A 20,034-nucleotide genomic window follows, 5' to 3' on the forward strand; every position below is an offset into this window, starting at 1 on the left:
TGTTTTGACATTTAATTATGAGATATCTCAGTCATTTCCAAAAATAATGATAATTTAAGAGAGATGCCCAAGATTCCCCCACCCAGATTTTACAAATGTTAACATGTGCCTGGGTTTGCTACATATCCTTTTTCTTCTAAGAAATAAAATGTTACAAATACATCTAAAGCCCCACTGCTCTTCCCAGTCACCCCTCTCCTTCTCCGAGGCAACCACCAGAACGCATGTGATTAAATGGACTCTGTCCTCTGCACCTTCTTAAACGTGTTCTCTCAGAAACAAGGAGAAGAGTGGTCAAGACTGAGGCTCTAGATTATGTCCGTCCTGAGCTCAAATTCTACTCCTGCTCCTTACTAGCTGTGTGGTCTTTGGCAAATTGTTCAACCTCTCTGTTCCTCCTTTTCCTCCTCTCTACAATGGGACAAATAACATTTCACTGGATCATTGTGAGGATGAAATAAGTTTACTCATGTAAAGCAATGGTTATCAGTCAAGTGTGATTTTCCTCCCCCACCCCCTACGCCCCAGGGGACATTTGGCACTGTCAGGAGACATTTTTTATTGTCACCACTGAGGTGTGCTACTGGCAGTTAGTGGGAGAAGCCAGGGACATAGCTGAACATCCTATAATGCACAGGGAAGCCCCCCAGAACACAGAATCATCTTGGCTCAAGACGTCAATAGCGACCAAAGTAGAGAAACCCTAACATAAAGCCTGTGGTCACTATTTCATCAGGGCTCAGAAATATTTGTTCTGTAAACATAAGAACAAAATATAATTCTTTCCTTTATAAGATATCATGCTAGACACCTTCACATATAATATTCTTTCACTAGTATCCAGTGAGTTGCCTCTTCCTGGTTTAAAAAAATAAAAGAGATAGGAGGCAGGCACTATTTCTTCTGCATGTCTAAGAATATCCTATTCATTAAATCAGTGAGAAACTTATTAAAAATGTAAATTTTCAGGCTAATAGATTAACTGGAAGTTGCTACTCAGAGCCCAACCCTCATTGCTCTCTGTGAAGAACAAATGGCATCAGCACTTTCAGCCACAAAATTGGTTCATTTACTAGTAAACCACAAACATCCCTTCAGCCTAAGCAGGCACAGGGCTGGCATGGCAAAAAATAAATAAGGTCTCATAATGAAGTGAACATTTTGGGCCCCTCTTTGCAAGGACTGGCTCCCAAAGGCTCAAGAAACCACAGAAGCGGAGTGGAAAACGGGGAAGAGGAGAGAGGCCAGAGCCCCGCTTCTCTGAATCACCCCAGGCTCGGTGCACCACCCGAGGGATCGGAGCCGCTGTGGTGGCCAGAGAGCACGCACTAGGAGCATCCTTACCTGTGGGTCTCCGAGTGTGGTCACAGCCCAGCAGCATCAAAATTTCCCAGGAGCTTGTTAGAGATGACAGTTCTTGGGTTCCACCACAGACCTACTGGGTCAGAAACTGGGGTGCTCCCGTGGCCATCTGGCTCTCCTGAACCCTAAATGTGATTCTGATGCAAACTCAAGTTTAAGAACCACTAGCCCAATAAGACCAGATCCCATGTTCCCTGTGGGTTGGTCTCCTGTTACCCAAGGCCTTCCCGCTGTAGACAACACGGCTCACCAAGGCTGGTTCAGAAGGGCAGGAGCCACGACTTCCCGGCATTCCGCTTGGGCTGGGTGCTTTCGAGATATCCTTGAGCTTTCACAACAAGAATATGAGAGACCAAGATGGGAACAGCACAGCTGAGAGAGATTAAGCAGCTTACCTAGAGCCATACCTAGATCCATATCTGGACCCAGAGGTGCCAGTGCTATCCTCATAAGGATGATGTCACACTGCCCATTGATGATGAGAGACAGGATACAAACAGATCATCCCTGCTGGGGCCAAACTCTGAGCCCTGCCAGGTTTGTCCTTAGTGCTCCTCGGGAACCTGTCCTGGGGTTCACCTGCCCACAGATAATCCCTCAGGGTGCTTAACCACCAGTGTCCTAATACTGCCCCCTAGAGGCCGAGGCTTCCCTCGCTGCAACCCTCTCCTAGCCTTTGCCTAACGTTCTGGGACTTCTAATCACCACTCTCCGTCTTACTGGCTGGGTGACTTTTAAGCTGACTCAACCTCTCTATGCTCCTGTTTCACATCTGTAAGTCAGTTATGTGAATACTTTCATATCAAGGTCACTTAGAGAATGAAATGGGATAATAAACATGAAAATATCTAGCTCAGTGCCTGGTGCATAGCATAAACTAGTTAACTCTTGGTTTTTTCCCAACTTGCTTTACACACCACTGTCAAAACTACACAATCCAGGATTGATTCTCTCGAAGTCTCACTTGTTGGGCATACTATTAGCTAATATGATGCGCTAATCCTCACCAAAGTGTTCATTCATAATGGTTTTCTGTGTTTGCCTCCAAAATACCATCAGCATTTCAACCAAGGGCCCATGGTCCTCAAAATTGTGCAGATTGGGAATGATTAATGGTGGAAATATTAGGGAATATGGACGACCAACAGGGAGCCTTTCCCCATCCTCCACATAGCTCCCAAACAACTCCAATGGGCAGGAATACCAGAGAAATGGGAAAAGAGATCTTAAAAAAGAAAATATGCCTTCAAAGTTGCACCTGGCTTTGAAGATGAAAAAAAAAATTACAGGCATTTGAATATCAGAATAGTTGGGAATGGTGCAAAAAAGAAGTGAATGGGTCGTTTGCCAACATTTAATACAATTGTTTGGGATCTGCGTACTTGAATGTAATAAAGCTTCATTAAAAAGTAGTTATAACAACTAATAAGCCCCTAATTAAATTAACTTTCACTGGGCAAGCTGCTCCGAGGTCCTAATTAGGTTATTTGCTGCCATTGGCACAGCCTGAAAACAAAGGAAGATTCTGACCTGTCTTCAGTGATGCCTGGAAAGCCAGGTCCCTGGCTTTGTGCGGGAAATGCTGAGAGTCTCTAAACTTGGAGGCAGCCAGTCTGTAACTATCTTAGTTCCCCAAAAGCCATAGTATATGGCCAGAGTGAAATACTGTAATAGTTCCCACTGCTCTTAGGAGCCAGCCAGTTTTAAAGACGGAAAAGGCATTTAGAGATGAACATTCCACGAATTTCATTTGACAGAAGAGGAAGCGGGCCATGAGAAAGTGATGTGTCTAAGATCCCCCAGTCTCCGTCACCGTGCTCTGGAGTGGACCAGCACTCCAGCTGCTGGCATGGATCTCCATTTGGGAAGAGAGAGAAACACAAAGGGCTGGATTCCCAGGGGCTCTATCTTTGAAGCCGTGTGTGTGTGTGTGTGTGTGTGTGTGTGTGTGTGTGTATTCTGTGTGTTTGAGTGTATATGAGCATGAGTGTATGTGTGAGTGTGAAAGTGTGTGAGTATGAGTGTCTGTGTATGTGTGTGTTGTGTGTTTGAGTGTGAGTGTGAGTGTGTGTATGTGTGAGTGAGTGTGAAAGTGTGTGTGTATGAGTATGTGTATGTGTGTATGTGTGAGTGTGAAAGTGTGTGTGCATGAGTGTGTGTGTATGAGTGTGAGTGTGTACATGTGAGTGTGAAAGTGTGAGTGTGTGTGAGTAGCAGTGTCAGTGTGTAGAGTGGTTCAGTCCCAAGTAAACTGCTGACCTGTGGGTTGAGCTCTCTCCAAACCTGTCTTTGCATTGCTGCCACAATGAGCTTCCTAAAACACAGACCCTGCTGAACCCCCAGCGTCACTTCTGAATTCCTGCACATGGCAGAAAAGCCTCGTGGCAATTGGGCCTCACCCTACCTCATCCCTCAGGACTGAGGTCTGTGCTCAGCAGCCTGGAATCCCAGCCCCGACCCTCACAAGTGGTGCGGCCTTTAGCAAATTACACTCTCAGCTTCCACTTTCTGCCTGTAAAATGGGGGTGACATCTTACTTCTCAGGCTAATGGAAGAACTAAGTGGCAAGAAAGCAGATAAGCCACACGTGACCCACACGAGAGCGGTTCCCCTTCCCTGAACACGCCTGGCTCATTCACCCCCTAAGCCCTTGCACGCGCTCTTCCCTCAACCCCTTCTCTGTGCCATGAATTCTCCCAATTCCAATGTCCAGCGCAGGTGTCACGCCCCTTTGTGGTCTTCCACAGCTCCCCCACCGAAGACTGCTGCTCCCCTGTCTTTCACTGCCCTCCTCTGTCCCTCTCAGAAGGTGGTCACACTGACTGGAAGGGGGTTTTGATGTCTGTCTCCCCATAACTCTGGGTCTCACCTACCACAGCCTGGCACAAAGTGAGAACTCTAAGTGAACAAAATCTTATCCCAGGAACTATGAGGAGGGACTGTGAGGAAGGAATATGATTGCTTCCAATGCCTTTTCTGCTCCTGCCCCCAAAGCTGAAACATAAATCAATTCTATGTACATACACACACACACACACACACACACACACACACACACACACACACACACGATATTAGAGTAGTACCGCTGGCTGTTATTTTCTGCTCATGCTTTCTACAGCGAACGTGTATTACTCTTGTGATTTAAGAAACAAAACCATAAAGACAGTTCTTTCTCCCGAGTGAGCTGAAAGCATAGAGGAGGTGCACCAAGTGTGAATTTTCCAAACACATCCCTGAAAATGCTGGGAGTTACCTGAATTTCAGTGCGGTGCGTCTCTGATTTAAGGCATCGCAGTCTCTGACTGTCTTCTTTGTGATTCTGTGGAAAAGCTGCTGTGGAGCTGCGAGGGGCAGGCCAGAAGGAGGGTCACGCCCCGGCATCTAAAGGGGCCTTTAGGGGACTGAGTGTTCACACACCGGAGAGCGTCAGTGCTGTGTGTCCAACACAGTAGCCTCTAGCCACAGGAGGTGAATCCAATGTAAATTCATTAAAATTAAACAACATTTAAGATTCCCTCCCTCAGTCATAGAAGTCCCATTTCAGCAGCCACATGGGGCTAGCAGCTAGGCCGGACGGCACAGATTTGGAACATCCTCATCACCGTGAGTGTTCTGAGTCAGTGTTTCTCAGATGCTCCAGACGTGGTGGATGATGTCTCGAGAGGATAAATGCATCCGCTGGTCCCGTGAATATGTTCTTTCTTATTAAAAAAACAAACAAACATATTCTTTGTGGCAATGCAAAATGATGCAGCCACTTTGGAAAACAGTCTGGCAGTTCCTCAAAAAGTTAAACATAGAGTTGCCTTCTGACCCAGCGATCCCACTCCTGCTAAATACCCAGCAGAATTGAAAACATCTGGTCACACAACAACTCGTACTCAGTGCATGATTAACTATCTATTTTAAAGATCTTTATTAAAATAAAAGCATACATTGAAAGAGTCTCTGTAGGAAGTAAAGAGAACTAGAATAGAGAGCAAGTTTGGTGTGTGTGTGTGTGTGTGTGTGTGTGTGTGTGTGTGTGTGTTTTGTTTTTTCAAAAAAATAAACTACCTAAGGGTAATCAGATACTTTGTTAATAGACCTCTTATGGTCTCCCAAGGAAAACAAGCTTAAACTTTGCCTAGCCCTGAACTCTCTGGGGTTGCAACTACTCCCACAGGGCTATTTCCTCTGATGTCCAGGCTCACAGAGCCCCAGACATGAAGGTCCCCAACCCCCTAGCTCCACCTGATTAAAAGCTGCTAGTTGGATGATGTCCTGTCTCCGTCACCTGTCATCGCCTCTCACTAACCTGGAACTGTGCTCCCAGGGTGCCAAATGCAGGCTGTGCTCATCTTATACCAACCAGAGGCCTCTGACTCATTTGTCAGGAACAAGCAATCATGTTTTATTCTGACAAAATTGCAACATGGCGTGTCGAGAGACCCGGTTCCCCAACGTTGTTCTGACGTGTCTTTGGCGAGGGCTAGCCCTTCTCTGTGTGCTGTATAATTACTGACTGATTAACAGAGACCTTGTGCCACTTCGATCATTCTTCAAAAGGCAGGGCAGATGGAATCTGTACCCAGAAGAATGAGTAGCCCCTGGAAATGCTTTTATGCTTCTGTACCTGTCCTCGCCGAGATGATTGAGGACACTGCGTGTGACCTACTTAGGGGAATTTTGTTCCCAGGGGTCAGAGAAGAGAAGAGATTTGCTTTTCATTTGATTTTTCCCCAATTTTTTTTTCAGTCTTTTCTTCCCTTGATCACGAGGCGGGGGGAGATAAAATGCAGAGGAACACAATGGAACAAACACTTCTCATTTTGTAGCTAAAATTCTGTGATGATGTCCTTCCAATCAGGATGTTATTACCTGGTGACTGACTGACAACCACAATCGGCTCTCATTCTCTCTCTCTCTCTGACTCTTGCTCCCCACTTTTATCTTTCTGGGTTTTTTCTTCCTTTCTAATCAGTTAGCTCTTTATCCTTCGGTGAGGTTCTTTACCCAAGATTTGCCCATTTATTTACCCTGACGTCTTACAGAGATCACTTTTGCCTCTGTGAACTCCTTAAAGCAGACGGGTCCTGTTCCCCCTGAACCTTTCTAGCAGGTTTTTTTTTCCATTTTTTTTAACAAGACACTTCTAAAGACATTTACTCAGGATGCCCCAGGAGCAAATGGCCCCATTTGTTCCAGCCAGAGCCTTGGCAGCCTGCTCTCTCACTGGCCTGAGGGTCGTGCTCCTGTGTCTTCGTTTCTTACATGCCCTACTGGGGTGCAGTATCCTGCAGGCTACTCATTCTTCTGGGTACAGATTCCATCTGCCCTGCCTTTTGAAGAATGATCGAAGTGGCACAAGGTCTCTGTTAATCAGTCAGTAATTATACAGCACACAGAGAAGGGCTAGCCCTCGCCAAAGACACGTCAGAACAACGTTGGGGAACCGGGTCTCTCGACACGCCATGTTGCAGTTTTGTCAGAATAAAACATGATTGTTTGTTCCTGAAAAATGAGTCATAAGCCTCTGGTTGGTATAAGATGAGCACAGCCTACATTTGGCACCCTGGGAGCACAGCTGGGCACTGTGTGAAGGCCTCACATCCATTGTCTCCTGTAACCTTTACAACAACTCTGGGGACAGATGGAGAGGCTTATGATCAGTCTAGTTTTACAGAGATGGACACTGAAGTTCAGAGGTTGAGAGGCTTATAAGATCACACAGCCAGATATCTACTGAGTACCCACGATGTGTTGGGCATTCTTTTAGGCACTGTTAATACAAGAGTGAACAAGACAGGCGAAGCCTCCACCTTCATAAGGCTTTCAGTCTTGGGGGAATGGGGAAAAGGAATAAATAGTACGTGTATACACAGACAATGTGATACAAGTCATTCTAAGTACTATCCTATATAATAAAGCCTAGGTGGTGTTGCGTGATGTTGTCACAAGATGGCCGCCATGAGATGGCCGCCACGAGACGGCTGCCATGAGATGGCCGCCACAAAATGGCCACTACAAGATGGCTGGCAGGGGAAGGCAGTTGTGGGCGATCAGGTCAGCAGGGGAGGACAGTTGGGGGCAATCAGGCTGGCAGGGGAGGGCAGTTGGGGGCAATCAGGCGGGCAGGCAGAAGTGGTTAGGGGCAATCAGGCAGGCAGGCAGGTAAGCGGTTAGGAGCCAGCAGTCCCGGATTGTGAGAGGGATGTCTGACTGCTGGTTTAGGCACTGTTAATACGAGAGTGAAGAAGACGGGCAAAGCCTCCACCTTCATAAGGCTTTCAGTCTTGGGGAAATGGGGAAAAGGAACAAATAGTACGTGTATACTATTGGGCCTAAACTGGCAGTCGGACATCCCCTGAAGGGTCCCAGATTGGAAAGGGTGCAGGCCAGGCTGAGGGACACGCCGCCCCCCCCCCCCATGCACAAATTTCATGCTCCAGGCCTCTAGTCTATATATATGAAAGCCTAAGTGACGGTTAGGACCAACCAACCAGAACGACCGGTCAACCAGTCGCTATGACACACACTGACCACCAGGGGGCAAATGGTCAACACAGGAGCTGCCCCCAAGTTCTCCCACAGCCAACTTCCTGTGGCCAGCCAGCCTCCCATGATCCCTCCCGCTGGCTGGCCAACCTCCTGCGGTCCCTTCCCTCCTCCCGGCCGGCCCCCAATAGGCTCCAATCAGGGGGCTGGCCAGCCACCTCCAGGGGTCCCTCCCCTCATCTGGGCAGCCCCCCAATAGGCCTCAATTGCCAGCCAGGCCGAGGGACCCCACCCGTGCACAAATTCGTGCACTGGGCCTCTAATAGCAGAAATAAAAGGAGATGGTGTGCAGGAGAGGGATGGGATGGGGAAGATCATGGAAAAGCACAAGAACGTTGAGACGGAAGGGTTCTTTAAGACCACAGACGGAAGCTTGAGTGACTAGAAGGAGCCAGCCATACAGGGATCTGGGGTAAAAGCATTGCAGGCAGCAAAACAGTGAACGCAAAGGGCCCCAGTATAGGGATGTGCTTGGCCTGGTCGAGCAGGAAGAATGGCAGGCTGAGTGCTGGCATGAAGCAAGGTGACGGATGATGTCAGGTAGAAAGATAGCATGGACATTTCGTGCAGCCTTGTAGGTCAGGATAAAGAGCTTAGAGACTTCACTAAAGGGATACAAAGTCACTGGAGGGCTTTGGAAAGGGAAATAATATCATCTCATTTACGTTCTTTAAAGACCTCTGTGGATAAACAGAGAATGCATTGTAGAGGCTCGCGAGGGGAGTCAGGGAGGCCACTCAGGAGGCTGTAGCAAGTGATCCAGGAGACAGGTGATGGGGGGCTGGGGTTGCACTCTAGTCCTACCTATAAAAATGTAGACCATTCAGGGAAAAGCGTGATCTAGGGTTTATGAAGAATTCTCCACCTTCCTGAGGAAGTTGACAGGAGACATCCGCAGGCCTTGTCCCATCATACTGAATGTGTGCATGTGCCAAGTGTGTGCCACTTTCTTTAAACTTTTTATTAAAACCTGACAGCCAGACAGAAAAGTGCACCTATCATAAGGGTAAGGCCCTATCTGTTTCCACAAAGTGAACACATCCCTGTAAGCAGCCCCCGGAACAGGAAAGAAAAGATTACCCACATCCCCAGAGCATCCCTCACGCCCCCTTCCGGTCAGTCTCTGGCTTCCAAGTGTGTTTTGCCAGAGTGACATTCTGTAAATCATTTTTGTTCAGTCTGGCTTAACCCGTGACCCCTTTTTCTAAACTGAAAGTCACATGCCCTCTGCAATCAGAGATTCTCTTACACCACCAGCCCAGAAGATTCAAGCTTTGCATTCGGCGATGCGTATAACAAAAACAACAGGGCCCTCACATTAAAGGTTATAGAACAATGTTGACACTGCTTTTTTCAAACTTGACATATGGTGCAAATTCTGGAAAGACTACCAATCGCCTCCGTCTGGAAGCATAGTCTAGAAATCCAGTGTCACAGAACGACAACATGATTTCAGGGCTTTGTTCAGGGGGCAAGACGCTGGCAGAGAACTAATATTTACTGAGCGTTTATTGTGTCCCGGGCCCTGAGCTAGGTGTTCCCGTACGTTATCTTATTTAATCTTGACCACCCTTTAATGGTGGTAGCAATCTCTCCATTGGACGGATAAGCAGTCCCAGGCTCAGAAAGGGAAAATAATTGGCCCACGTTCTCAGGGCTCCTAAGTGACCAGCGCTGAGCTTGGAACCAGCACGGTCTGCTCCCGTCTCCCCTGCTCTTTTCCCTCAACGACAGCAGCCTCCCTCATGCTTGTCTTCCTTTGATCTAGGCTAAGTACATTGAAAATGTTGGCCGCCACATTTGGCTGCTGCAATAGGCCGCATTTCTTCTAATGGTTTCCCTTCTCCATTCTTTTTTAATACAATGACTTTCAAATTAACAGTAAGGCTATTCATACATGAAATAGGGCACCCGGCTAGAACTTTGCTTCCTTCCAGCAAGCAAGGGCTCTGTAAGCCTGGATGAGGTTTAATGCTTGCTATAAATCCAGGAAAGAAGTGAATGAGCACAATTTAAATCACCCAACCCAGAGTCTGGCCACGTGAAGGACACGAGAGCCCCTATGCGGCACCATGTCATCGGTTACTGAGGAAAGAGCCAGCAATTAGCACGGCAATCTAGATTAACCATGTTAACATCTCTGGGGGAGCGATTCGTGTTCCCGGCTTTCTGGAAGCTCTTCCAAGCCCAAGCTGTCTCTGGGTTCTTTGGCTTTGCGTCATGAAGGGGATTGATTTGATCAATTACATCGCTGCTGTCTCATTAGTAAGCATGGCCACACTCGCCCATCAGTTTCACAGAGATTAAACCTGGGATCCCGACTGCAGAACAATTTTTGTAGCTGAAAGTCGCTGTACCTTTCATCCTCCATCCATACCAAGGTCCCCAGAGTCAATCACAACAGGCCGTTAGCCCAGGGCTTGAGGCAGGTTTTCCACGTCCAGATAGCTGGGCCTCGGGTCCTCCTGCAACACAGACAATCTGGTGAGGTTAAGAACCCCTGCTTCCCTGCGCCTGCCACGTACCACACCTTCGCAAAGCACTTTCACCCCCGCCCTTTCCTTTGAGTTTCCCTTTATCTCAAGAAGGAGAGAAGGTACAGCTTTCACATGAAGGGAGGGACCTTCACAGATATGATTGCTCAAAGCCACAGTGTTTCTCAACTCAGATTAGTCATCCTTTTTTTAAAAAGTAAATTTTATTGGGTTAGTTTTGTCTTATTGCTACAAGTTATATTCACTCATTGTAGAAAATATAGAAGATACAGAAAATCAAAAAGAAAAAGCCATCCCTCAAACATAACCACTGAAATATTAAATGCTTATTTCTTCAGCCATTTTTCTATGTGACGGTATCATACATACTATGCTGTCTTTTGATAATTTATGAACATTTTAACTAATCCCATTAGCTAATTTGATCTTTAGTGGTTGAGTTGTATGGATCATTAAACCAATCACTGATGTTGGGTAGGTATGGGGTTGTTTCCAATTTTTAGTTATGATAAGTCATGTGGCAACAAAACTTTTATATTTAATCATAATGAACATTTATTTAGTATGTATTGTGTCTCAGGTACTGTACTAAGTGCTTAACATGTGTTATCTAGTTTAACCACCCCCCCAAATCCTATGGATAAAGGATATTACCTCCATTTTACAGTTGAGGAAACTGAGGCCTAGAGAGCTTACGTAACTTGCCCCCAGTGACATAAATAATGACTCCAGAGAGCCAGTGCCCTTAGCCATTAAGACAAATTCTTAGAATTGTAATTTCAAGGTAAGGTCTCTGAGTCATATTACTTCAGAAAGCATCCCAGTTTATACTCCCACAATCAAGGTATGACTGCCAACCCATTCACTTACATCATCATCACCAACACCGAGCACTATTAATTTTTATTATTCATTAGAGAAAGGAAGCCCAGACCTCAGCTTTTTCACACTCTTTAGAGCATGCATGCAACCCGGTTCCCGATCAAAACATTGATTTTCTTTCAATGAATGCTTCTTAACTTTTTTGAGAATCTGATGGAAGCTATGAAGCAGCTACACAGAAAATGCACATCAAATGACCCTTTATTTCTCAGGGCTTCCCAGACACCATTAAGTACTCCTGTGCTTGCTAGAGCATTGACACATCAACAACATTGAATCTAAAAACAGGACTAATAAACCCAGTAAAATGCTGGTTTGACCAGATTGTTCTTTCAAACAATCCTGGAGCGTAAGGAGCCAGCTCAGAAGAGACTGAAATAAAATGACCGTGCACTGTAATGGTGCGTTTGCTGTGTGGGGAGGAGGTACCTTAGGTCGTGCTGTCCTCTACCAACCCGGCAAGAGCAGATGGACGGGCCAGCACTGACCTGCCTCCATTGGTGCACTTGACCAGCCTCTAAAGAACAAGTCTGGGATCCTCCTGCCAAACGCACTTCTTCACACTCCGGTGTTTTCTATTATCTCCCCTTGCATCCTGCTCCTTTGCGATTTGGAAAGCCTCGTCCCAGATCAGTCAAGCCTCCGCCAATCCTACCCACACCCTCCTGTTACAAGCCCTGGATTAGGACAGCGGGGGAAGGACGCGCCAGAGCCAGAGCCAGAGCCTTGCCCGTCCATCTGCTGCTAGGCCTGGCAGGTTTTTCTGGGAGCCCTCCTTGGCGTGAGCACATGCTTCTGAGAGTAATGGGGCCGTTTTTCATGATGATCCACCGAGGCTCCGTGACACTTCAGAATGGGGGTGGAACATCTATCCCAGCCTGCAAAGGAGGGAGGTGCACAGAGCAATTAGCACACTTGAGTGAATTGCCAGACCACCGGGAAACACAGGAAGCGTGCAGGCAGCTCCCTGGCTGGAACCTAAGTTGCCCCCCACCCATCCAGGGCCACCTTTATAAGGTCTCCTTTGGCATACAGCTACCACATGCCTTTCAGAAGCACAGGGAGGAGTGATGATGGGAAAGGGGCTGTCCTGTCCTTTTATTTCCCGGCTTAAATCTATCTTTTGCGCTCTGTTTTTCTCCATTCTATGAAAACTTACCTTTTGCCCTATCCTCTCACTTTTGTTCTTGGCATTGCCTGTCTGCAGATGATGGAAGAATATCTGTTAAACATTTTTTCTCCCGCCCCTCCCCTCCACACTCTGCCTTCTCACGTGCCCAGGACTTACTTTCATAAGGCCGGGAGATGGCAGAAAGATGGCTTTTCAATTCTAAATAATTACAGTTCCACCGGAGTTGGCTGGGAAGATGAATCATCTGAAAAGTATATTCACACCCAAGCCCAGCTCTTCTTCCCCCCCCCTTCCCCCCCCCCACCCCGTACCCTGCACTCCCCTGTGGAATTTGCTCCACTTTTTACAAGGTTCTTTTTAGGCCTTGGTTTCTGGGTGGCCCCTCCTCACAAGGTCAAAACAGCAGAAGATGGGCAGGGAGGAACTCGGGGTTCTAATGAGACTCCTACTTGAGCAAATGGCTTCTCTTCTAAGCCTCAGTTTCAATGTCTGTAAAATGGGGACAGTAACTGTATCGCCCACATAGAATTCATTGTTTTGGGTACTGAATGAGACCATGCATGGAGTTAGGAGTTAGGTACAGCACTTGCCACCTATAAGCTCTCAATAGATGGTAACTGCTATTGTTAATGTTGTCATCGTCATTGTTGTTAAATTCAGATCATTACATTTTCTTTGAAAACACCATTAAGATTGTTTTTCCCATTATTTTAGCTCATATTTTTTCCTGTTTATTTTTATTGTTTACACTATTACAGATGTCCCCATTTCCTTCCCTTTAGCTTCCCCTCCACACAGCGCCCTCCCCCCTTCCCTGTGGCCATCACCACACTGTCGTCTGTGTCTATAGAAAGACTGGGTCCATTTCTAACTATTGTGAGAGCCAGCGTGCATGCTCCCCTGTGATTAGGACACTGTAGGGAGTCAGGCCTCTTCTCCAAAGAACTAAATAAGCTACTAGCTCTCTGAAACCACTTGCCCCATTGCACCCTCACCCAGCAAGGGGATGGGGTGCTATTCCTGCCCGTCCACCTTCTGTCTCCTCTATCTGCAGATAGAATCATTTTTGCAGGGATGTTCTCTGAAAGTAGCAAAGTCAAATAGCATTCCCTTCCTCAACTATCTCCCACACACCTCGCTCCATCCCGACGTGTAACCAGCTGGCCCTGGTTTTCTTCTAGGCACTATGCACAGAATGTTCCAGGGAAATAGCAGGTTGTCAGTCTGTGGGAATCAGCATCGGGCTGGCGGAAACAGCTATTACTCTGGGGTCAGGCCAGGAATTGAATCCTCACTCCCGCACTAAGTAATCTTGAAGCAATTTCCTTAATTTTTTTCATCCATAAAATGGGCATTTTCTGAAAATCCAGCTTTTCTTTGGGAAAATACCTTAATTAGAGCTGAAGGTGGAAAGTGAAACCCATCTCCCCCATCACCACCCCATCCATCTCCTCCCTGCTGCCCTCAACAAGGCTGATGCCAAGGCTACCAAAGGGAGAACAGAAATACTTACCTTAAATAAAAATTTAAACACACACACAGTAAGAATTTGGAACTCTGGAGCAACCTGGGAGGAGCGGGTCTGATAGGGGAAAGGGTGAGGAGGGTTCATGGCCTCAGGTGCTAGAAGCAAGCGGGCTGTCCGGTGACTGGAGCCAGAGGAGGGGGAGGAATGAAGGGAGTCCCCTGCCCCTCTCTACAGACTACACCGAGGGCTCCGGACTCCCCTGGGCTATGGGAAGGGACACTAAGGATAATCTCACCTCGCTTTCAAGGGCAGCAAGGCCCCCAGCTGATGTGTGAGCTGCACGTGTATAAGCAGCACAGGCAGGAATGCTGAACAGTGTCCTGTGGCCACAGCCAGCCCGGCCAGCTCTGTCCCACAGCCCATCCCCGAGTGTGAGGAGCCTGGGAGCTGGGAGAAAGGCAGGCATTGCAGGGTCGTTTTATGGCATGCCGTGGACCTGGGCTGAGAAGCAGGAGGAAGTCCCGCTTTGCAAAACCTGCAGAGCGGCACGTATGCAACAGCACAGACTAATCATTTCATTAAACGGTATTCAAGATACCAGCCACGCGCCTGGCTCTCGGGGTTCAGACAGGCAGGAGAGGGCTCTGGTGAGAAGACAAGACGCCCCAGAGAGCCGGCTGGCATCTCTCACACTGTGGTCCAGAAACGTTGAGGGCTGCGAGTGACAAGGAGGGCACGACCCCCAGGTGTGGCCCCCTCGGGTAGGAGTATGTCCAGATGAGGCCGGATAAGTAAAAAGAAGACGCGGAGCTGTCCGGGGGTCCCAGGCCAAACTGAACCTGGCCAACCAGTTTGGATGTAGGGCAACGTTTTGATCACCACCAGCCAAAGGACAGAACAGAGGGATGAGTCAGGGAAGCCTGCGGACCACTGCTGGGAGAGGGGATCAAAGGCATCGCGCGGAGCCTAATCGGCTAAGTGTCCCAACCCAGGCGTCGTACCTTCTCATTCGCCAAGGCCAGTAATTGTCCCTGCTCCCTCGTGGAGCCTTTCATCCAAAGACACTGGGCCTCTCGGCCAGCCAGCAGGTTCATCTGCTGCCTCAGAAGGAAAGATCAAGTGATGTGTGATGTTTGTTCCAGATCTAGGCTCAAAGGCACTCTGGCTGCAGGTGCATTTGTATCTTCTCCCTAATTTTCGTTCCGCCTCTATAATGGGATGAATACAAAGCTTACAGTCTGAGAAAGAGGGGGGCCTAGTGGCTAATGCCCCTTTGTCTCATACACGAGGAAATGGGGGCCCGGGAAGGTGGTGATCGGGCCTAAAGATCGACCAGCTACTAGCCTCTAGCCTATACTGGTTCTTTTCTTCCTGTGTTCTCAGCTTCTCTCTCTCTCTCTCTCTCTCTCTCTCTCTCTCTCTCTCTCTCTCTCTCTCTCTCTCTCTCTCTCTCCAAAAGCAATGATTATTCATTGCAAAAAGAATTTCAAATACAAAGTGGAAATCTTGTCATGAAGCCATCCCTCAGAGATAACTACTATGAATAGTTTGGTGATTTTTTTTTCTATGAACATACTAACACACAATGTTTTTTATAAAAATCAGATTATACTGAAATTTGCTTCAGGTAGAAGTATGTCATTCTCTCCTGAAATTTGCTTTTGTTTTTACTTAATTCTGTCATGGACATCATCCCATGTGGAATAGCTTACTGTTGTAAGAGATGTACAGGTGGTGTTTCCTTGTGTGAATGCTGCATGGTTTATCTCACAATCCCCTATGTTGGAATTTAGGCTGTTTCCCATTTGGGGGGAACCTCACTGCAGTTCTTGGTGTTTTTATCTTTGCTCCCTTTTAAGAGTGCTGCTGTAGGATAAATTCCTGGGTGTAAAGGTACTTAGATCAAAGCAGTGCACATTTTCATTTTATTACATAAAGCCAATTTTCTACCCAAAATGTATACCCCTACCCAGAATGGATGAAAATCTGTTTTCCCACACCTTTGCCAAATTCAGCACATGAAATGTTTTTAGATTTCATTTTATTTTGCCATTTTCCCCATCTCTCCCATATACTTTGACTTCCCTCACTCCCAGGAACACACGAAGTTCTTTCACACATAGAGCTCTTTGCACATTCTGATCCTCTGCCTAGAATACCCTCCCCTGCACCCTCTCTGCCTGGCCAGTTCCTTCTCAATTCCTCGTTATCACACAGACCTTTCCCTAGCTACCGTAGGACCACCCCTACCTGCACCCCACTTCACTTTGGTTATGATTTTTCCCCCATTAAGTTAATAAACCTTTATGCTACCTTCTAATTCCAATATCTGAGTATTCTCAATTTTAGTTTTTTAGCATCTGAAGGAGTTTTTTTAAGATCTCCCAAACTAATAGATTCGTAATATTTTGCTACTTTTTAATTGGCATTATTTATTTTCTGAAAGAATTTTATTGTGTTTTTATTCGTTCATTGGCTGTTCATTGTACTTCTTTGCTTATCCATATTATTTGCTTTGTTTTGTATTAAGTTGTTTTTCTTCTTGACTTGAAACAGAGCTTTGTGTATTAGAAATATTATTCCTTTTACTGTTGTTTAAATTACAAATATTTCTCTCAGTTCTTCTTTTAGCTTTGCTTTTGAAGTTTGCGATTTACAGAAATGTCCAGGCAAACTCACCAATACTTCTCTTTACAGACCCTAAGTTTCTGTCATGCTTAAAAGGGTCTTTCCTATTTCAAAATAATAAAAATATTCACTCAGACCTTCTAATATTTTAATAATTTTTATGCTCAAAACCTTGGATCCATATGGGCTTATTTTGATATAAGAAATAAAGTAGAACTCCACCTTTATTTTTTTCTAAAAGACTAGCCCAACCATATCAAAGGCTAACGTGGGCCAAATAAACAAGGCATGCGGCCCGCAGGCCGTGAGTTTGACATGCTTGGGCTAGCCTGTTGGTCCAACAGCGTTGATAGAATAATCTCTTCTTTCCCACAAACATTGAAGTGGCATATAAAATTCTCATGGATATATGGTTGTCTTTACAAACTGTATAATTTCATTGATCTCTCTGCCTCTTCTTGCACTTCCTGCTCTAGTATTTTTTCAGTTACTGTGATTTTATAATAGGTTTTAATATCTGTAAGGGTGGATCGACCCATCTTCTTAATACCACCTCCACCACTCCTCTTATTTATTTTAATGGACCTTGCTGGGGGTTTTTCATGATTATCCTTTCATATTCCATATTCTTCCATATACTTAACTTTGGATCATTTAGGTTCCCCCCTTCCAAGAAAGTAATTATAATAAACCACCTCCTGTTGGAATTTTAATGAGGTTGTCTTCAATTTCCAAATTAGTTTGGGAAAAACTGAAGTCATCTTGGGTAGAGGCTTCCTGTACTAAAGCGGGCCAAGTCTCTCCTTTATGCATATCTTCTTCTATGCCCCTTTATGAAGTGTTATAGCTTCCTTCACGGAGGCCCCACCAATGCTCAGTTTCTAAAAGTGTTCTACAGGGAAATTGCTATTTTCAGTGAGGTCGAGGCATGGAACACTCTCCGTTTGGCATCAAAGATGGACCCTTAAGTGCTACAGACACCACTCCACCCCATCTGCTCTCAACTCTGGGCCTCGGCCGGGAGGTAGCTTCCCTTCTGGAAGACGGAATGGGTCAATCCATCAGCAAGTAATTGATGGCACTGGCCATATGCTCAGCCCTGTGCTAGAAATATAGGACACAGACCACATCTTTAATTTTAATTTATATTTTTATTGATTTCAGAGAGGAAGGGAGAGGGAGAGAGAGATAGAAACATCAATGATGAGAGTGAATCATTGATCACTGCCTCCTGCATGCCCCACGCTGGGGATCTAGCCCACAACCCGGGCATGAGCCCTGACCAAGAATCGAACTGTGACCTCCTGGTTCATAGGTCGATGCTCAACCACTGAGCCATGCTAGCAAAGCCAGACCCCATCTTTAAGGAGAGTTGATGCTGTCTGCCCAAAAAGTCAAGCATCATATCCCTTAACAGTAACCTTTTGTGTTAACCCATCTGCTGCGGACTCTGTTTTTATGGGAAATAAAGGAGAAGAGGCCTGGAGCAGTCAGGAAAGCTTTCAGGAAGGAGATGGGAGCCACACTGGGCATTGGCTTGTGTCACACTTTAAATAAATAAATAAGAGGAGGAAAAAGTACAAGTAAGAGGTCACTCCACAACCATTTATTCAGCACCTACTATGCACACAACAAATGAAGAGGAGGTCATGTGCTCAACAAATCTTTTCACACCTTCACTATAAGCCAAGCTCTGCATTAGGTGCTAGACAAACCAAGACAAGTAAGATCAACCCTAGCCTCAAGGAACTTGTAAACAAGGGAAATAGAATCTTAATAAGTCCGATAGCTGTTATGATAGAAATCTGTGGCAAGAACAGCAAGAGACAGTTAATCTGGTGACCATGCACCTCATGGGTGTACCATGGATGGGATTCAGCAGGTCTGTGAGATACTGAAATTATATGATGCTAAATTATTTGCATAATAAGTATTGTTAAGTAAAGAACCACTGGGGCCCTGACTAGTTTGGCTCAGTGGATAGAGCATCGGCCTGCAGACTGAAGGGTCCCGAGTTCTATTCCAGTCAAGGGCATGTACCTTGGTTGCGAGCATATCCCCAGTAGGAGGTGTGCAGGAGGCAGCTGATCAGTGTTTCTCTCTCATCGATGTTTCTAACTCTCTATCCCTCTCCCTTCCTCTCTGTAAAAAATCAATAAATTTTTTTAAAGTCTTTTTTAAAAAAAAGAACCACTGGGGTACAGTGATTCAAAATTCTTGGCCTCTAGACATATTGTTTGTTGTGGAAACTGCCCAGGTTTGGGACTAGGCATATTTGGGTCTGAATCCCAGCTCTACCATTTAATAGCTGTGTGACCTTGGATGAGTTCTGTACATTCAGAGACTCAGTTTCCACATCTGTAAACAGGGAATTGAGAATTACATTAGGTAAGGTGTGCGGGACACCTGGATGTTGGCAGGTCTTTGAGGCCTGCACATCCCTTCCTCCTGCTTTCACACTTCAGAGGAAGCTGTGCATTATGGGCTGTGGTTATGGGAAGAAGGCATTTGAGCCAGGCCTGGGAAGGGTAGAGGAGGAGGGGAAAGGAAAGGGCTTCTCACACCAGTGGACAGCGTGAATAAAGGGAAAGGCCAGAAAGTGAACTCATGTTGCGAAGAATCGGGCCATTGCAGCCAAGTTGAGCAGGTCTTAAATTCCAGCCTAAGCAGTTTGAACTTTATCCTATAAACTCTAGGAGCCGTGGGAGTGTTGGAGGCAAAGGGGTCGGTCGGTCCCATGGTGAGGTGGCTCTCAGCCCAGCCTTTGCTCATCCATGAATCCCAAGATACCCAGAAAAACAATTTTGAAAGGAAAATTGAAATGTGGGCTAAGGCCATGCTTCTCATTTTGGGATCTTGTTAAAAGGCAGATTCTGAGTTGCTGGATCACGGAGATTCAGCATTTCCATTAAACACCCAGGTGGTATCCATGCTGCTTCTGCAGGGGCCTCGCTCTGAGTAGCCAGGGGAGAACATATTTCAGTTCTTTTCCCCCACTGTTATTCACGTAACACAGGTTGGCTGCGTGCCTGTTCTGTGTCAGTCTCTGACTAGGTCCTGGGAGAGAGAGACAAATCAGACATGAATTCTCTTTCCTAGAAGTTCACAGTCTAATCAGGGGACATGAGGCATAGCCCTAAGCAACTGTAATTCAAGGCAGAAGGAGATTAAGTGCTGTGACAATTCAGCAAAAAGAGAGATTGTTCCCAGTTGAGGGAGAAATTACCTGGTGCTTAAGGAAGTAAGTAGAAGCTTCTTTTTTCTTAATAATAAACAATGAAGCAGACTTCAGAGCTGGATTTTAGTCCTAGCTCTCCCACTTACTAGACATGTGGCTTTGTCTCCTAAACCTCAATGTCCTCGTCTGTGCAATGAGGCACAATAAAGCAGGGCCACTGGAAGGACGGTGTGAGCAAAGGTTGTAGACAGAGCGCCTAATAACTGGTTCCTAGTTCACTGTAAATGGTGCCTCTGGTGATTCTTACTGTTTTCAGCATTTCCCTTAAAACTTCACTTGGACTTGTTGG

General features: G+C 46.2%; 1 protein-coding gene and 1 long non-coding RNA gene across 5 annotated transcripts in view; one reads left to right on the plus strand and one right to left on the minus strand.

Annotated features, from left to right (window-relative positions):
• The window catches only part of ADRA1B (adrenoceptor alpha 1B), a 48,902-nt gene that overhangs the window by 18,296 nt on the left and 10,572 nt on the right, over window positions 1-20,034 (plus strand). The window lies entirely within an intron of this gene.
• LOC307098900 overlaps window positions 1-20,034 on the minus strand; it is a 34,120-nt gene that overhangs the window by 5,244 nt on the left and 8,842 nt on the right. Inside the window, exons 3-5 of one of the 3 annotated variants that reach the window (XR_013813483.1) lie at window positions 14,881-19,564; window positions 10,260-12,157; window positions 4,619-5,066 (exon numbers count right to left, since the gene is read on the minus strand). This is a non-coding gene — a long non-coding RNA (uncharacterized lncRNA). Of the gene's footprint in view, window positions 1-4,408; window positions 5,067-10,259; window positions 12,158-14,880; window positions 19,565-20,034 lie in introns of those variants that run through there. The other 2 variants (XR_013813484.1, XR_013813485.1) reach the window with 2 other exon arrangements.

Source organism: Cnephaeus nilssonii, assembly GCF_951640355.1.
Source record: "Cnephaeus nilssonii genome assembly, chromosome: 5".
Lineage (NCBI taxonomy): Eukaryota > Metazoa > Chordata > Mammalia > Chiroptera > Vespertilionidae > Cnephaeus > Cnephaeus nilssonii.